General features: G+C 34.4%; 1 protein-coding gene and 1 long non-coding RNA gene across 8 annotated transcripts in view; one reads left to right on the top strand and one right to left on the bottom strand.

The window, feature by feature from the left end:
- Nucleotides 1–19,135, top strand: part of KIAA0391 (KIAA0391 ortholog) — a 118,268-nt gene that overhangs the window by 9,443 nt on the left and 89,690 nt on the right. The window lies entirely within an intron of this gene.
- Nucleotides 13,946–19,135, bottom strand: part of LOC105303205 — a 36,451-nt gene continuing 31,261 nt past the window's right edge. Inside the window, exons 2-3 of one of the 2 annotated variants that reach the window (XR_896906.2) lie at nucleotides 15,168–15,297; nucleotides 13,946–14,792 (exon numbers count right to left, since the gene is read on the bottom strand). This is a non-coding gene — a long non-coding RNA (uncharacterized LOC105303205). The remainder of the gene's footprint in view (nucleotides 14,793–15,167; nucleotides 15,298–19,135) is intronic. The other variant, XR_002776886.1, reaches the window with a different exon arrangement.

Here is a 19,135-nt window from a genome sequence, read left to right as displayed (position 1 = left end):
TGATAGTGTCTTGATGCACAAAATTTTTAAATTATGAAGTCCAATTCTTAAATTTTGTCTTTTGTTATCTGTGCTTTTGATGTTGTATCCAAAAAATTCATTGCCAAATCTAGTGTTGTGAAGCTTTTGTTCTGTATTTTCTTCTAAGAGTTTAATTGTCTTAGGTTTTACATTTAGGTTCTTGATCCATTTTGGATTAATTTCTGTATATTGCGTAAGGTAAAGGTCCAACTTCATTCTTTGTTTGCGGATATCCAGTTTTCCCAGTACCATTTGTTGAAAGACTATTCTTTTTCCATTGAATGGTCTTGGTACTTTTATCAAAAATCATTTGATCGTGTATGAGATGGTCTGGGATTCTTTCTATTCCACTGGTCTATAGCTCTGTCTTTATGCTAGTACCACATTATTTTTGATTACTGTAGCTTTGTAGTAAGTTTTGAAATCAAAAGTGTGAGTCCTTTACTTTTGTTCTTTTTCGACATTGTTTTGGCTATTCAGGGGCCCTTGAGATTACATGTGAATTTTAGGATGGGTTTTTCTATTTTTGCAAAAAACATTTTTTTTTTTTGATAGAGATTTTGATAGGGATTACATTTAATCTGTAGATGGTATTGACATTTTAACAATATTAAGTCTTCTAATCCATGAACATGGAATACGTTTCCATTTATGTCTTTAATTTCTTTTTAATAGTGTTATACTTTTCATTGTACAAGTTTTTCATGTCCTTTGTGAAGTTAATTCTTAAGTATTTTCTTTTCTTCAATGCTTTTGTAAATATAATTGCTTTTGTAATTTTTCAGATTGTTCATTGTTTATAGAAATGCAACTGATTTTTGTGTGTTGCCTTTGTATCTTGCTAGTTTACTGAATTGATTTATTAGTTACGATGTATGTGGAATCTTTAGGGTTTTCTATGTACAAGATCATATCGTCTGCAAACAAAGATAATTTACGCCTTCCTTTCCAGTTTAGATGCCTTCTTCTTCTTCTTCTTTTTTATTATTTTTCCTTGTTTAATTGCTCTGGCTAGAACTTCCAATACTATGTTAAATAGAAGTGTTGAAAGCAGGCATACTTGCCTTGGTCCTGATCTTGAAGGAAGAGCTTTCAGTCTTTTACCATTGAGTATGATGTTCCCTGTAGGTTTTTTATACATGGACTTTATGTTGTAGTTTTCTTTTATTCTTAGTTCATTGAGTGTTTTTATCATGAAAGGGTAGTGATTGCTTTTTCAATTGAGTGATCATGTGTTTTTTCTATTTGTTCTATTGCTATTATAATATGTATTATTGATTGAGTTTCATGTATTGAATCATGCTTGCATTCTAGGAATAAATCCCACTTGGTAATAGTGTATAATCTTTTTTTTATATGCTGCTGAATTCTGCTTGCTAATATTTTGTTGAGGATTTTTGCATCCACGTTTATAAGGAATGTTAGTTTGTAGTTTTCTTAGTGTCTTTCTCTGGCTTAGGGATCAGAGTAATGCTGACCTCATAGAATGAGTTTGAAAGTCTTCTCTCTTCAGATTTTTGGAAAATTTGAGAAGGATTGGTATTAGTTCTTCTTTAAGTGTTTGGTAGAATTCACCAGTGAGCCCTTTAGGTCTAGAACTTTTTTTGTTGGGAGATTTTTGAACTATGTACAGATGTTATCAGCTTTTCTTTTTCTTTGTGATTATGCCTCTTTGTTAGTAAAAGCAACAATCAGCACACAGATCCCTGATAATTGGAGGACAGGGTTCTTTTTACTTACTCACCTGCTTCTCATAAGCTGTTTACAAGCTGATTCAGCAAACCCTGTGTACTGCTGTCTGCTATATGGCTTAGAGTGAGGGATAAGTAGCTGCTATTCTGTGCTAAGAACTAAAACTGACTGAATTTAACTATAATTTATCATTCAAGGCTTCTCCAGGAAGTTGCAAGCCTTCAGCAGACTCCAGAGTTCCGAAATAGTTATTAGTTACATCAGACAGATTCTGTCTGTGCAATTGCTGTCTGGTGCTTCCTTCTCTGCCATCTTCCCCTCAACTTCGATGAGTTTTCACACACACACGCTCTTGTGGAACTCATCACAGTCAAGATAATGAGTATATCTATCACCCCCCCAAAATTTCCTCCTGCCACTTTGTAATTACTCTCCCACCCATGTAAACACCTTGAAATCATATAATATATAGTCTTTTTTTTTCTGGCTTCTCTTATTCAGTACAGTTGAAATTTGAACAACATGGGTTTATACATGGATTTTTTCTTCATTTTCTTTAAAAAAATTTTTTTCAATTACAATTGGTAATATTTTATATTAATTTTAGATATACAGCTCGGTGGTTTGACATATATAATTTATGAAGTGATTCTCCCAATTAGTCTAGTACCCCCCTGACATTATCCATAGTTATTACAATCTAATTGACTGTATTCCCTTTGCTGTACTTTACATCCCTGTGACTATTTTTTAACTACCAATTTGTACTTCTTAATTTCTTCCTCTTTTGCACCCAGTCCCCTTCCAATTGGTAATCATCAGTTTGTTCTCTGTATCTAGGAGTCTGTCTTTATTTTGTTTGTTTGTTTGTTTTGTTCTTTAGATTCCACATATAAGTGACATCATATGCTGTCTTTCTCTGTATGACTTATTTCACTTAGCATAATACCCTCTAGGTCTATCCATGTTGTTGCAAATGGTAAGATTTCATTTTTTATGGCCGAGTAATATTCCCTTATATATATGTAATATTCTTTATCCAGTCATCTATGATGGGCACTTAGGTTGCTTATATATGTTTTTTTTTCAATAAATATGCAATCAGCCCTCTGCGTCCCCAGGTTTTGAATGCGGATTTAACCAACTGCAGATCAAAAACAGTATTTTTAGTCCATGGTTGGGAGTCCTTGGATGCAGAGGACCAATTATATGTTTTGTTCCATACACTTTTATATAAGGGACTCGAGCATTCATGGATTTTGGCTTTCTAGGAGGTCCTGGAACCAAACCTCCACTGATACTGAGGGTCAACTCTAGTTAATTTTTTGGGATGTCAAAGGTTATGTGTGGATTTTCGACTGTGTAGGAGGTTGGCAACCCTAACCCCATTGTTCAAGGGTCAACTACCTATAATTATTTTGAAACTTCATTTATGTTTTATGTCTCAATAATTTGTTCATTTTTATCTCTGAATTCCATTTTGTGGATATACCACAATTTGTAAATTTATTCATCTGTCGATGGACAGTTGTTTCCAGTGTGGGGTTATTAACTAGCTAATAAGAACATTCTTGTACCAGTCTTTGTACTTCGTGCTTTTGTATTTGTTTCCTAGGAATACTGTAACTAAGTACTGTAAACTGTGGCCTAAAACAACATTCTTTCGTATTCTGAAGACTAGAAGTCCAAAATCAAAGTGTTAGCAAGGCCATGCTTTTTTTTGAAGGCTCTAGGGAAGAATCCTTTCTTCCCTTTTTCTAGCTTCAGAAGCTCCCAGGTCCTGAAAATTCTTGGTGTTCTTAGCTTTTAGCTGCATCACTCCACTTTCTGCCTCTCATTCTCTGTGTCATCTCTTCTTGTTAAAAGAACATCAGTCATTGGATTTAGGGCCCACCTTATTCCAGGATGACCTCATGTTAACTAATTACATCTTCATCCAGATAAGGTCACATTCCAGATGGACATGAATTTTAGAAAGGACACTATTCAACCATGTTCAACTTTTCTTTATCTAAGAGTGGAATGGCTGGGTCTTAATGGTAGGGGTGTGTGTAGCTTTTTAAGAAAGTGCCAAACTGTTTTCCAGAGTAGTCTTCATTTTACATTTCTACCAGCAGTATATTACGGTTACGGTTGCTCCACATCCTGGTCAATACTTAATATAGTCAGTTTCCTTACCTTTAGCAATTTTAATGGAAGTAAAGTATCTCATATTGTTCTTAATTTACATTTTCCTCATGACTGATGATGTTGAGCATTTTTATGTGCTTAATTGCCATCTACATATCTTTTTTGGTGAAATGCCTGTTCAGATCTTGTTCCCATTTTAAAAATTGGGTTGTTTTCCTATTATTGAGTTGGAAGTGTTGTTTATATATTCTAGATACAAGTCATATGTCAGATATATCTTTTGCAAATATTTTCTCTCAGTCTGTGGCTTACCTTACATTTTTATAAAATAGAGATTCCGATTTAATCGTTCTGGTTTGGGGCCTAGACATCAGGATTTTCAGAAGCTTCCAGATGATCTCAAAGTGCAGCCAGGGTTCAGAACCACTGCTTCTAACATGAGATTTTGAAGCACCCTAATGTATGTTTGGCAGCTTCTTTTCTTACAGATGATTTTGGGAGAAAAATTTTAGTCATAGGTAAATGACTAATTCTAATAACTACATTAGAATTCTTAGCTTTTCTGACACCTTTGTTTATTGTACTTACAGTCACAGCCAGCAGATGGCAGTGGTGTAACGTAAAAATTCTCAATTCTGTAGCCAGGTCAATCAGGTTAAAGGATTTGGTGTGCCTCTTTTGTTATTAAAACTGAAGATAGATTAGTGATAGCAGATAATGATGGGAGAGCTGTATATGTGAATTTTAAGTGGACAAAGCAGAACTCCAAATAATATGCATGTATACTAATGATTTAACTATATGAAGTTAATTGAGAAGACATCAGTGAAGATCAAAACGTGAATTTGGAACTATGTGGATAGTGTTAATATTAATTAGATTTTTTGCTCTTACTTTCCTTTGTTCTTAGCAATAACATTAAATTACAGTCAAATTTATGTTTTCATATTTGACTGCTCAAGTATAATTTTAATTCTTTAATCTTTTTTATTAGGGAAAATTTCAAACATAAAAAGTAGAGGTTAGTATAATGAACCCCTAGCTCAGTGATTATTAATTCATGGCCACTTTCATTTCATTTATACTTCTGGTTTTTCCCTTGCCTCTCAGGTTTTTGTGAAGCAAATCTGAGCATAATCATTTGTTCTATAAATTATAAATGTACTTTTAAGCGGCTTTCTTTATTTCTCTTATCTTAAAAAATACTCCTTTTTAGAGTGGTGTTTTTATTATAGAGTAAGAAAAACTTTAGAACAGCAGTTCTCAAACTTTTTGATCTCAATACCCTTTAACATTCTTAAAAAGTAAAGTCCTGAGACTTTGACTTATGTGGGATTATATCTATTGGTAATTACTACATTAGAATGAAACTAAAAGCCTTTAAAGACATGTATTACTTTATTTAAAATGACAACGTAAAACTATTACATGTTGATATAAATAACATTTTTTCTATAAAAACTCTATCGTCCAAGACAAAAAATATGTAAGATTGTGAGAGGACAGGCATTGTCTTATATGTTTATAAATCTATAATTTCATGGATTAATAGAAGACAGCTGAATTTTTATATCTGCTTCACTATTCAGTCTTTTGTATTATGTTAATTTTGGGTAAAGTATATGAAGAAAATGGAGGCTCATAGAGCTATGTAATTGGAAAAGGTGAGAATATTTTATTGGCATTTTCAAATAATTATGCTTATTCTCCTTTGATGTTATACCAAAACTCCACTGCACACTTGTAAGCAATGAGAGTGGAAAAGGAAAATGACATCTTAGTATTATTATAAAAATAGTTTTTAACCTTCCAGATTCCCTGAATGTGTCTCAGGGATGCCCAGGGGCCCTCAGACCACAGTTTAAGAACGACTGCTTTAGAAATACTGTTCTTTAGATATAGTTTTCTTTTTCTTTCAATTGGGAAAGTTTAAGTAAAATTTATTTCCTTCAATTTTATTACAAAACCATATTAACAAAGGAAGTTAAAACTAAGACAGCAGTCTTACTTCTCAGAATATCTTCTGTTTAGTTTCTTCTAGTCTTTTAGTTCTTATTGAGACTTCTTTCATCACCTTTCACTTTCCAAAATGGAAATGTTTTTTTGTCTAATCATAAAAATAATATTAATTATTTAAAAACTTCAGTCAAAATATACAACTCTAAAGAAGGAAATAATAGCCTACCATAGCCCTCTCATTTTGAACTTTTAATGAAACTTTAATCACAATAGCAGTCTCCCATAATCCAGGGAGATTTAAGATTTAAGATTTATTTAAGAACTTCTTAAATAAAACTTTAATGATTGGGATTCTGTTTTCTGAAAAAGGAATTGAAGGAAGGCAAATTGCCTGTAGTACATTTAATTGAGTTTTTAAGGTTAAGTTTAAATCAAACCATTTGTTCTGCTCGATATTATCTCTTTAGTTAATTGACAGAAGGGAGGCCTTCTGGTGTTTTTCTAACTACAGATTTAAGACAGCACATGTGACCCAAATGAAATGTCAGTATAAGAACTGATCTAATGTAGGTTTGTTTGTTTTATTTTGTTTAATTTGAGAGTGGCAGCTGCAGACTTTGAAAGATGTGAACTAACTGAGCTCTTCATCATCGTCTTCAGAACCTTCCACTCTCATCTCCTATGATCTGGTTTTCTCTAAGATGAATTGAGATTTTTCCCCCAGATTTAAAAAAATGTTAAGTGGTAAATGGCAAACTTTGAGGGTTTAGTAGTTTAAAATACTGAGAAAGTAATGTAATTATCTGCAAAGCATAGTTCGAAAAACATGTTTTGAAATCTCTATTTGTAAAAGCTCATTAATGAATAAATAGTCCTCAACTTACAAACATACCCAGTGAATACTTAGTCGCTAATGCTAGTCCCTATTCCCTCTTCTTCAACTGAACAATTGAAAACTGGAAGATAGGCATGTGATCTCTGGATCATCAGTAGGTTGATGCAAGAATTGTGGCCAAAAAATGTGAAACATCTAGAAAAACCAATGAGTTCAGAAGTACAAGAAGGGTAAAAACATAAAAAGAGAAGCAGGCTGACCCTTGGAGTGGCCTTATCAGCATCAAATATTTCCCTTATTTCTTCATTCTTTATTTTCTCTAATATAGGACTTGCTGAAATTCTACCAACTGGGATCCAGTCTTTTTTATGAGAATTAGCTGGAAGTAGTGCATTTCCTCCTGATGGGTAACAGAGTTGTTTTACAAAGGAATGAGAATTGGGTGTGGGTGTGGGTATTTGATCGCTGCTGTTTCAAAATTGGGTGAGTGATTTTCAGGCAGGAGAACATTTTGGGGGACAACGAAGGAGGATGCTAGAGTGAGAGGTTTCATGTAGATTATAGTGCTAGAGGCAGAAGGACAAAGCCATTTTAAGTTTAGGAAGTTTGAACAAGGCAGAAATGTACAAAAGAGAAACTTATTTTTTTCTTAGGCCAAGGGCAAGAGAATCTCATTTTTCTTACACTCCATGATTTTTTTCTCCCTTGGATTCAGGCTAGGACTATTTTTTGTTATGGTGTAGCCCCATTATGTAGTTTGGCATGGAAATCCAGTCATTATTAATATAAATTTGTATTTATAGGAAAAGTATTGAATTCTAAATAGCCATCTTATGAGGGAATTTTTAGAAAACTATGTTGGAAGTGAAGCACTAACCAGTGACCACACTTCATTTTCTTTCAGTTGGAAGTTGAAAGAAAATGATTTCTGATTCAGTTTTTCTTTCACTGTAAACAAAATGTATCAATTCTGTTGCCTTTTCCTTTGGTCTTCCTAGAGAATAGAATAATGTAAATAAGATGGTAGATTAGAAATAATAACACAGTGGTACTGAAGACAGCTTACTTTTGAGGAAAGAGAACACTATCAATATGAAAGAGCAGCAGCTGAAATGTTGAGAAATGTTAAGGGCAAAGCTCTCTTCCATTCTTCTTAGCACAAACTGCTGATCTTTCTAAAGATACCTCTCTTGCAGTCTTTCTTATCTCAATAAATACAACTAATACCACTTTTCAATGCAAGCTACTGTAAACTACACAACTCCAGTAGCCTCCTAACTTGTCTCCATGTTTCCAGTGCCCAAGTCTGTTTTCAGTGAGAGTGATTCTTTTAAATCCATGTCAGATCATTTTACTGCTTTGCTTAAAAAGTCTCCAGTAGCTTTCCATTTCACTCCAGCTGAACGTCCATTAGCCTCAGATCTTTTTTTATTTTTATTTTTCAATTAGAGTTGACATTCAGCATTATTTTATATTAGTTTCAGGTGTATAGCATTGTGGTTAGACATTTATAGAATTTACAAAGTGACTCTTGCTTCTTAGATCTTATTCCATTTCAGCCATATTGCACTCCCTGGTGGTTATTAATCCCACTAGATTTGCTCCTGCCTCAGAACCTTTGCACTTGCTATTTCCTCTTCCTCCAGATACCTGTATGATTATTCATCCACCTCCTTCAGCTCTTAAATATTGCCTTCCTAGAATGGTTCTTCCTAACCACCCTATTTAAAATTGCATGTATACCCTCACCATTACCCATACAACCCCTGTCTTCTGTCCCTGCTTTGTTTTTCTCCATAACACTTATCACTCTCTGACATACTATATATTTTATTTGCTTTTATTATCTGTTTTTTTCTCTATGTTAGAATAGAAGCTCTATGAGAGTAGGAATTTTAGTCTGTTTGAACTTTGTAGTATTACCATAAGTTAAAACAGCACTTGGCATAAAGATGCCCGATTTGTTGCATTAACCAATAATAGATACCATTTACTAAACGCTTACTAAATATTAGGCACTGTGCTAGGATCTTTGTCATCTCTAATCCTTGTGATAAACCTGCAAGGAAGGCAGCATCCCCGTTTTGCTAGGCCTCAGAGAGGTTAAGGGACTTTGCCAAGCTATTTTGTTGTTGGCAGCAGAGCTGACATTAGAACTCAAGTCTGAGTTCTTTTCACTAAGCTTCTCAATGTTCATTATGACATACAGGGTCACTAAGAAATTTAATAAGATATTGTCTGGTGTTTTTCATTTGGGAAAGGAAAGTATGCAGTGCCTTACTAACAACAGATTCCATTTTGGATTATCTTGACTTTAAAAGATTAAAAGGAAATAAAATTGGGTGTTTAAAGGAGCATGCCTCAGTTACCTGGAATGTTTACCTATATGTAGAACATATTATTCCCCCGAAATGTGAAGTAGAAGGGAGTATTGTTTGTATTCTTGAAGAAGTTCAAAAGATCTTTTCAAATACTAGTTTTGCTTCTTAATTAGTTTTAACTATGATTTCTTTTTAAAGCAAACATTTACATTAGGATTATTATATGTTAGTCACTATATGAGTACTTTGCAACTATTAACTTATTTAACATCATCTTTGTCATAATCATGGGAAAGTTACTCATTCTCTGTTTCCTGACCTTTAAACCGAGAAGATTGGACTATCTATATGATCTCCCAGGCCCCTTCTAGCTCTGAAGTGTTAAGACTTTCTAACTATTGCCAGGTAACCTAATTATGTGTTAATTAAGACAGGTCATCTTTTCCTAGTGGGAGCAGAGATGACAGTGGAGCCCCTGAAGACAGTGCAGAATAGGAGAGGAAGTTGTGATTTAAGTAACTATAGGTGCTGAGTTGGTATCTAGCACAGTCTCAGTTTGGGAAGGAAGAAAGGGGTCATCAAATTGTTGTTGAGATTTTGATGGAGTGAAGCTGTTGACACTATCTCTCTGACTTCTTTTAATACCTTAAAGTAGAAATTCAAAGTTGTTTAAATCTTGAGCAAAGCACGACACCTTATTATCCAGCACTATTTTTTAGCTATAGATTTTAAGAAAAGGGAAATAGAAGAGTTAAGAATTTGGTACATAAAAATATCAAACTTGAATCTGATCAAGCATCTAGAGCAATGACTAATTTACAGGAAATATAGGGGACATATTATCAAGTTTGCAGCCATCAAATGGAAACCCTGTAAGACAGCCTAGTTTCTTGCAATAAGTAAATTGCAAGGAGAGAGACAGAGACAGCAACAGGCACAGAGACCTGTAGATTAAAAGCAGTTTGTGATATCTCAACCATTTGTGTGCATGGACTGTATTGGGACTTTAATTCCTCATTTGAACAATCAAAGAAATCTGAACATCAGTTGTTGGAGATATTAAGAAATTGTTGTTGATTTTTTAGGTGTATTAATGCTACTGAGTTGTGTTTAACGCTTTATATTTTAGAGTTACACACCAAAATATTTATAGATGAAATGATGCTATATCTGAGATATGCTTCAAAAATAACTGGGAAATGGGAGATGGAGTAGGTGGGGTTACATATGAAACAAAATAGACCTTGAACTGATAAAGTTAGTTTTTGAGTTTATTGGGATTCATTATATTATCCTACTTTTGTATATGTTTGAAATTTACATTCTAAGTTTTTTTTAAAAAAAGACTGACATGTTAAATAAGTACACATGCTTTCAAGATAGAAGTTATGAAGAAGGAGATTATAAAACAATGTACCCTTAGTGAATTTCATGCAGAGGCAGCGTTTTCTGCAGAGTTTTTCCCCAAACATATATTCGTTATAAAAGATGAAAATAGTTCAGAAATATCAGTATAGAAAGTGAAAGTCCCCTTCTTTAATCAAATAATATTTTTAAAATGCTAAAAATTGTCATATCATTTGTACATGGTAATATATTCCTTTTTCCATTTACGAAAATGCATGAGAGATGAAATTTTGACCAAGAGCTGGAGAGAGATTTTCCACTGAACAGAATTGCTTTTGCTTTGCAAAGGGGTATTTGTTAACATTAGTTCTGGAGTTCTTTTAAAAATCCTGTACATGTTAATCCTTTATATAATAGTGGAAAACTGTAGCAAAAGTAGCAATCTGGAATACTCTAATGTGCATCTACTCCTGCCTTCCGTGCAGGTGTAGACCGCAGATTAATTCTGGCAGTGGTTAGGCCAGAAGGGAAATTTGAACCTGAGAGCTTATGTCCTCAGCAAAGCTAATTGGAAGATGTGGAGCAGGGGATTTCCACTCTTTGTTAATAAGATCTCCAGGCACATTTCCTCTTTGTTTTTGTATTTTCCTCAACTGTGAAGCAAAATGTGATTTACTTCACGCAGAGAAATAAAATGTAATTTCCTGCACTTAAGGTGCTGGCTTCTCTTGTGGAGAATTATAATTGCAAGAGTAGAATGTGTATGGATTGAGCTACCTACACATTTGATTTAAACACTAATTTTAAATTAGCTCACTGTATTTGTGCCAGTGGTGGATTTGCTTAGATGATTTGAATTAGCAGATAACTAAGGTTGTCTTAAAGGCAAGCATCTCTCTTGATGGACCACTGCTTTCATTAACAGTGTGATTGTTTGCAAGCTGACTGAAAAACCATGATGGCAAAATTGCATACTGCCATATTAATAAAACATACTGTAGCTCCTTGGCAGATTTATACTTTTTAAATGCTTGTCTTTTTAGTTGAAAAGATCAGTTAACCTGTAAAATTCTCCAAAATGAGAAAAGTGAGCAAATGGTATTTTTCAGGAAAATAGGATAAGCCCATACCTGATACTACGCCCAGAAGTAATGTAACTGGGAAGTGAAAAGAGCTTATTAGTAAATACTCAAGAGCTATTAAACATTAGGTGAATGGTGAAAAGCCTTATAAATTAATAACTGTTCTGCAGTCATTGTCAGTATTTCATAGCCTAATAACTGTGATTCATTTTTTCAAAATATATTTAGAAACCTGTACTACTTTTTTTTTTGTTTGGCTTTTTTTTAATATTAGTTTCAAGTATACAGTACGTTGGTTAGACATTTATATACTTTATAAAATGATCACCCTAATTGCTCCTTCTCTCCTCTGGTTTTCCACCTAGCCAATACAGTAATGCTAACTTCCTTCTCTATGCTGGGCTCCCCAAGCCTATGACCATCTATCAACTACAATTTGTACTTCTTCAACCCTCACCCCATTCTCCCAGCCCCCAAAACCCCATTTCCTCTGTCTGTCACCAAATTGTCCTCTATCTTTGTGAGTCAGTTTTTGATTAGTTTGTTCTTTTTGTTCCTTAGATTCTGCATGTAAGTGAAATCATATGGTATTTATCTTTCTTTGTCTGACTTATTTCACTCAGCATAATAACCTCTAGGTCCATCCATGTCATTGCAAAGGTAGGGTTTCATTTTTTTTTTAATGGCTGAGTAATATTCCATTGTATATATGAACCATAAAATCTATACTACATTTAACCATGGGCCAGACCTTTAGAGACTGAAATTTTTGAAGTGACCTCTTCCCAAGTTACTCAATGTTGTGTTGATGGTACCAGGCTTCTGCTCCTGCAATCAGAGATACTCCATATGATTATTTGAAAGCAAGAATGGATTATTATTATTTTAAATGATTTTGTTTTTCCAGTTCTTTTGAGGTATAATTGACATGTAATGTTGTATTAAAGTGTAGAACATAATGATTTAAGATTTGTAAAGAACCGATTATTGTTAAGTACCAAATAACCTGAAAAATCGCTTTCAGAACTAACAGAGCTCAATAATCAGATCCAAAGCACAACATTCGTTGTCACTGTCAGCTATGTCACCAGTAAAGCTAAATTAGTACTTAAATTCAAATGCGTTTACTTTTAATTTATCATTATTACGTTAGAAAAAACTTTTAAGGTAGAATACCCTTGTAGGTAAAGGAACGATAGTAGATTTGGGGGGGAAAGGAAAGGACCATAATTCTCCCTTTCCTTGTTATGTGATTAACCGTGGTAGTTTTCAGGTTTTGAACTTCGGATTCTGAACCGCCAGAAATTTTGGTAAAATTTTGTGTGAATGTGTGTGTAGTGTTTTAGGTGGGTTACAGACTAGTAGGTAGACAACACACGCACATCCAGGGTAAAATTAAATTCCCAGTTTATATAGCTAAGGACACCAAAATTTAGCAGAAAATGGCCAGAGATGAAGCAGGTGCAGTGTATTTCAGCACAGTTTTCCTAGGACCCTGGTTTCCCTACATGGGACTGAGCAGCCAGTGACAATGTCCACCCACTGTAGGATATCCTTATCTTAATTCATGCGGCATCACAGACCTTTTGTATCTGTGCTGACACCACTGTTCACAAAGACACCACAATCTGCATGCCTCCTTTAAGAGGACTTTTATGAATTATTGAGCTCTCCTGGACTCCGTGTCCTCTCCTCACTAGAGGAGAAAACCCATTTCCCTGCAATGAGGGTAGGTATTTTTCTCCCAGAAGAGGGCCAAGAGCTTTTATCAGTGTTCTTAATGGGATATTTTCCTAAACTTTAGTTCTCTCTTGTCAAGTGACTCCCAAATTGTTTTTCTTTATTCCTGGTTGCTCTTTTAAATGCCATATCAACATAACCAACCATTTGTTGTTTTTTGGGGGATGGAAGAGTGCTTAACGCTTAGCTTACTATAACTTCCTTAACTAATGACAGCAGAAGAAAAGGTGTGCTAACATGGATTAGCAGGAATTGCCACTGTGTCAAATGGATGCAAAGTGTGTCAAAGTTTACAGGAAAATAGAATTTCCCTTAATCGCATTGATTACTAGTGGAATGACTCATCTTGCAGTTGTACATTGCTCTTAAGTTATTCAGTGTGTGTGTAAGTTAGACAAGGGAGGGAAAACCACTGATGAGATGCACAAAACACGTCATTTGAGCTAATGACTGTTCCCGGGATATCCCCAAGATTTCTACCTCAGTATTGCCTCTCTTATTTACCGTTTGACTCTCACTGGATTTCTTTCAGAGTGAAGTTACTTCCCATTACCTTTCTGCCCTCCACTTGGACAGCTTCCACAGGTTACTTTCTTGTACTGCAGTGTACAAAGGTTTACTGTATGCTTACTTAACATTAATCAGGTTTAGTATTGTTTAACTCAGGCACTAGAAATTCCAGGAATTTAAAATTTTCCCTTTTCTGTTCTACCTTTTCTAGTCTTGATTTTTTTTTTCATTAAAAGAGGACCAGAAGACAATCTAAACCATTTTCTTTAATTAGCAATAAAATTGAACATAGACGATAGTAAATTCTGCTTCATTGCTTTGAGAAATTATAAGTTTTGATGGCTTTTGCAGATACAACTAATAAATCATTGTTTCTTCTGCTTCGTAAACAAATAGCTCATTCATCTCAATGAAGTAATGAGTTAAGTAGGAACTGGAAATAGAGGTTCTGTGTTTTTTCTGTAGTCATTAACTTGATCTTCTTTCCCTTTCCATCTCAGTTTTCTCACAGGATTGTTTTGAGGATAGAATTAGAAGATATATGCACATTGTAAGGGTAAAGTAATCTACAAAGCTCCATGGCAGGCAGTGTCTGGCAGAGAACACTCGCTTTATGAACCATCTATATGTGTGTACTGCAAGGGCAATTCATCTGGTCTCAATCTAAAGCCCTTCTAAAAGGGATGGACATGCTTTTCTTACATATATGGAGGCAGTTAGGTTATTGGTACTTACAGGAATCCATCTACTCTACCTCTGTATGAACACAGGCTCCCATTTCTGAGTCAGGAACAGGAAGCAGAGAAAGTTATTTTCCTGGTATCCGTTTTAAAACCCAAAGAGTTATAAATAATGACAAACTGTTGGTAAAACTTGTACCATTATTATTACTTACCCAAAGCATATATAGAGACTTTTGTACTATAGTCTTTTTGTAATCAAATCTCTTAATTCTGAGTTCTTACAATAGCCCTTTGAAGTAAGTATCCCCACTTTATACCTCAGGAACTTGAGGCCTGGAAAAGTGAGGTGACTTGATCAAAGTCATATAAGCTAATGGATGGCCCAGCAGAGAAGATGCAAACCCAGATCCACTGATGGCTAATCCAGGCTCCTTTAGCATCCTCACAGCATTTCTGAGGACTGTACATGTGCCTGAGAAGGAAAATAATAATATTAGGTAGCTATACTTATTGTTAAAGGAAACATTTTGAGTTTGGTCATTTTTCGAGGGTGAGCAACGAAAAATCTATAAAGATTCTTAGAAAGAGCCTTGGGCAATTCTCTGTGTAATTGCTTTTCTCTGGGAATTCTTTTTGAGGGCTTTCAGTTCTATCTACGTATAGTGCTAAATTTTTCTTCAAAACTTTCTCTCCCCCACTTGAAAAATAAATGTTTATTTTCTGATTTCTTTTTGAAAAGTTTTACAGTGAGTTTTATCTGTGCAATATTTTTATTTTGTTTTTTTTTTTGTTTGTTTGTTTGTTTTTGTTTTGAGGGAGCGGGGAATCACCCAGTGAAAGAACTTACATACTCTGAGTGTCTGCTTCCAAGGAAGGAGGAACGTTAGGCACTGTGTTGGTACTTTGGAGCCAGTTCCTAGTTGGTTGTAAAGCAGAGGGGATTTCCAGGGTGTTTAAGTGCGGATGAACTTTTTAAACTGAAAGCAGAATTTAAAAAGAAAAAATGGTAAGCAACATTCTGGGTTTGCAGAATCCAAGACATGTTATTGCCTTTCCTTGCCTGATTTGTTCCTTTCTATTTTGGGAGCATGATTCTGCAGTGAAAAGTATCTTTTTGCCTTTCTTTTAGCTCTTCTCTATAGGTCTGTCAGGATATGATATGGAAGGGAAGGAGAGGGATCAGAAAGAATACAGCTTTTGTTCTGTCTAGAAATTTACTTTAAAATAAAATTAATTCTAAACTATCTTTATCTGAATAAGATCTATTTCCCCAAAGCCCAGGCAAGATTTAAGAAATAACTTTATATTTGTGAGTAGATTCTGTTCTGTCTGGGTATTTAGTATAAAAATCTACTTGGAAATATACCTCACTGCTAGAGAACATGTGTCTTTTAACTCATGATTCTAGATGGTTGAGAAGTCTTTAGTGAAAGTTTTTCAGTCCTTTGTGTAGTCAATAGTGGGCTTTCATTTTGTATTTCAAGGCAAAAAGTAGATTATCTTCTGTCCCCCCTTCTTCAAGTGATAGATATTATAGGCCTATGATAAAATATATTGATAATGTTCCCTGGGCAAAATCGTGTTTTGTACATATCGCAGAGTCCCCTTGTTTGCAAGTACCCTATAGGCAATAGTCTTGATTGGCGTGCCTTTCTTAAGAATATAGGCCACAACTTATTAATAGGTACTGTTCTGGAAGAAGGAAAAACTTACAAGGCAGGTACCAGGAGGTTCAAGCCCTGTGAAGACTGCTCCACCATCTTCAAACATAGTTGTTTTGTTGTCTTCTGGCTTTGGAGGTTCCAGGCTAATTTTTGTTATTCTGAAGTATAGTGGAAGGATGATAGGATAGATTTATAGGTTTTGAATCTTAAACCTATCACTTACTAGTTATGTGATTGACTTAACTTCTCTGTGCTTTAGTCTTCTAATCTATTAAGTGGGAAAAACATGGTAATATCCACCTCATGCCATTGATAGAGGAATAAAAGAGTTGATATAGGAAGCACTTAGAATTTGTTTTTCTTGTTTTCCACATGGTAAGTAGAAAGCACTGTAAAAGTATTTGTGTTGTTATTATTTGGCCTGGATGCATATGGGATTTTTTTCTTTAACCTCAAAATAAAAAATTTTGTACAAAGAGAAGTAGGTGAATTTTCATTGAGTTTCCCTGAATCTCATGAGTCCTTAATGACTTAGATGCTTTCTATCTTAGGAAAGGTTTTTTTTAATGATTAGTTCTCATCCTTTTGTTTTGATATATTCCTTGGGAACACCCTTATGAGGCTTAAGTTGGAGCTCTGTTTTCTGGCCTTTATGCCTATAATGTTTTTTCTCTTAACATTCTCTTTTTGTTCTTTTCCTCTACATTGTAATAGAATTTCTCAAAAGTTTGTGCTGCATTTCACAAAATCCATGTTCGAGTGTATTATTTCCAATCTTTACTTTCAATGATGATTTTCATTCTGTTGTTGCATTTTGTTTTTTTCTTACATTTATATTTTATTTTTGCCAGATCCCTTTGCATCTCTTGCTGTTCTCTCTTTAAAGCTCATTGCTCTTTCTTCATAGATACAATAAAATATCCTCTGCCTATCCCTTAAGTTTTTGGTGTTTGCCAGGGCTTCGGTTTCCCAGGGTTTCCTTCCTCTTCTTCTACTTCCCAGGGTTTCCTTCCTCTTCTTCTTCACCCACTCTTGTTTTCCCTACCACCTGTATGCCAGGTACTTCACATATCTACATAGCTCCAACCCTTGCATTCTCACTGAACCCTTTATTTCCTATTGGGCATCTTTCTGAATAACATTTTTTCAGTGACAAGATAAGAGTGGTAAACTATTTTATTCTTTATCTGAAAATGTTACTTAAATAATAGTTTAATCACATAAATTTTAGTATTTTCCCTCAACACTTTGAAGATTGTATTCCATTGTCTTCTGTCCTCCATTTTAGGTACTGTTGAGAAGTTCTGTTCCATTGTAGATGATCTCTATCCTCCTATTGCTCTTAAGATTTTTTTTTTTCACTTCTGTTTCACTATGACGCTTACGTATGAATGTATTTATTTTTCCTTGGGATTCACTGAATCTGAGTTTCCTGAATCTGAGGTTTCATTTCTTGAATCAGTTCAGAATAATTTTCAGCCTTTATATCTTCAACTATTGCTTCTCCCGAAATTCCTATTAGACTTTCATTGCACCCTTTTACATTCACCTCCATGTCTCCTTCTCTTTTTCATATATTTCATTCCTTTATCTCTCTGATGTGAATTCTGGGTAGCTTCCTCAGATCTATCTTCTAGTTCACTACTTTTCACTTCAGATGTGTCTATTCTTCTCTCTACTCATTCATTTAGGGTTTTTTCCCCTAATGATTCCATTATTTACAGACCATAAAATTGACCTATTTTAAGCATACAGTTCCATGATTTTTGAGTAAATTTGTACATTTGTGTAACCATCATCACAATTCAGTTTTAGAATACTTCTGTCACCCTAAAGTTTCATCATGCCCTTTTGACATCAATCCTTGCTCTCTCCCCTGGCCCTAAGAACCATTGATACGCTCTCTGTCTCTGTAGTTTTGCCTTTCCTGAAAATTTCATATAAATAGAATCATATAATCTGTAACTTTTTTGTCTTTCACTTAACATAATGTTTGTTTTTATACTACATTAGATTTAGTTTTAAATATAGTGTTTTTGAATTTGTGTTGTTACATGTACCAGTAGTTTATTGCTGAGTAGTGTCCCAGTGTATGAATCTGCCACAATTTGTTTATTCACCAGATGATGGACATTTGTATTTCAGATGATGGACATTTGTATTTTCCCCTCATTCATTTTGTTTTGATTATTTTAGGATTTCAATTTTAGAGCTTCTCTTTCAGATTTTCCTCTTCAGTTTTTTATGATCACTGTCTTTTCTTAAAATTCTGATTCTTTTACATTTTAATTATTGTTACTTATTTATATTGTCTCTTAGATTTTTCTATTATCCTTTATCCTGAGTTCTTTGGGCTCTAATCCTGTCGTTTAGAGGGCTCACACATGAGGGATTATTTACATTTGTGTTCTGCAATTTTAAATTAGTACAATTTTAGAGGAGCTTGCTCTTTCTATGAGAATCCCTTTGTTTCTTAAATTGTTGATAATGTCCCTCCAGAGAGGTTTTGTGTTTGCTTTTGCCAAGTACCTAAGAGATATTACTAGACCAGAACCAGTTTTTATGTGCTTTCTTGACAGGGCATGATGATTTTGTATTACATGGTTTGTCTAAATTTGTGTTCCAAACCCATTTAAGACTTAAGCCTGGAGTTTCTTTTTCTAAAAAGACTTTTTTCCTACTTAGATCCCTGGAAGAAATAGAGAAGGTGGTATATTGTGTTTTGACATCAGTGTGCTCATTTGTAAAGGTTCTTCATTTATTCAGGAGTTCACTTCCAATTTCTCTCACCATTTGTACCCAAGGTTTGAGAGATCTACAGTTCCCTACAGAGAATATCAAAAGTCAAGCCCCTGTTTGCTAATACCCATTCCATTTTTCCTTTTTAGTTCTCTCCTGGACAATATTAGCATCAACTCTTATCCTTACCATTTTGCTTTTTGTTAACAATAATCAAAGATCTGGCTTCATCTCTGTCACTTAGAGATTTCTTTCTTTCTTTTTTGTAAGTTCAGCGATGCATTTAATCTTTTTGTTGTATTATCCAGCCTTTTTAGATATTTGTAGCAGGATGGTTTTTTTGGTTGTTGGGTTTTGTTGTTGTTTGTTTTTTCATCTTACTGGAATCAGGAAACTCAGATAAGATTCTAAG

The sequence above is a fragment of the Pteropus vampyrus genome, unplaced genomic scaffold (assembly GCF_000151845.1).
Source record: "Pteropus vampyrus isolate Shadow unplaced genomic scaffold, Pvam_2.0 Scaffold10, whole genome shotgun sequence".
NCBI classification, from domain to species: Eukaryota; Metazoa; Chordata; class Mammalia; order Chiroptera; family Pteropodidae; genus Pteropus; species Pteropus vampyrus.
The sequence above is the reverse complement of the archived record's forward strand: the minus strand, read 5'-3'. Positions and strand labels throughout refer to the sequence as shown.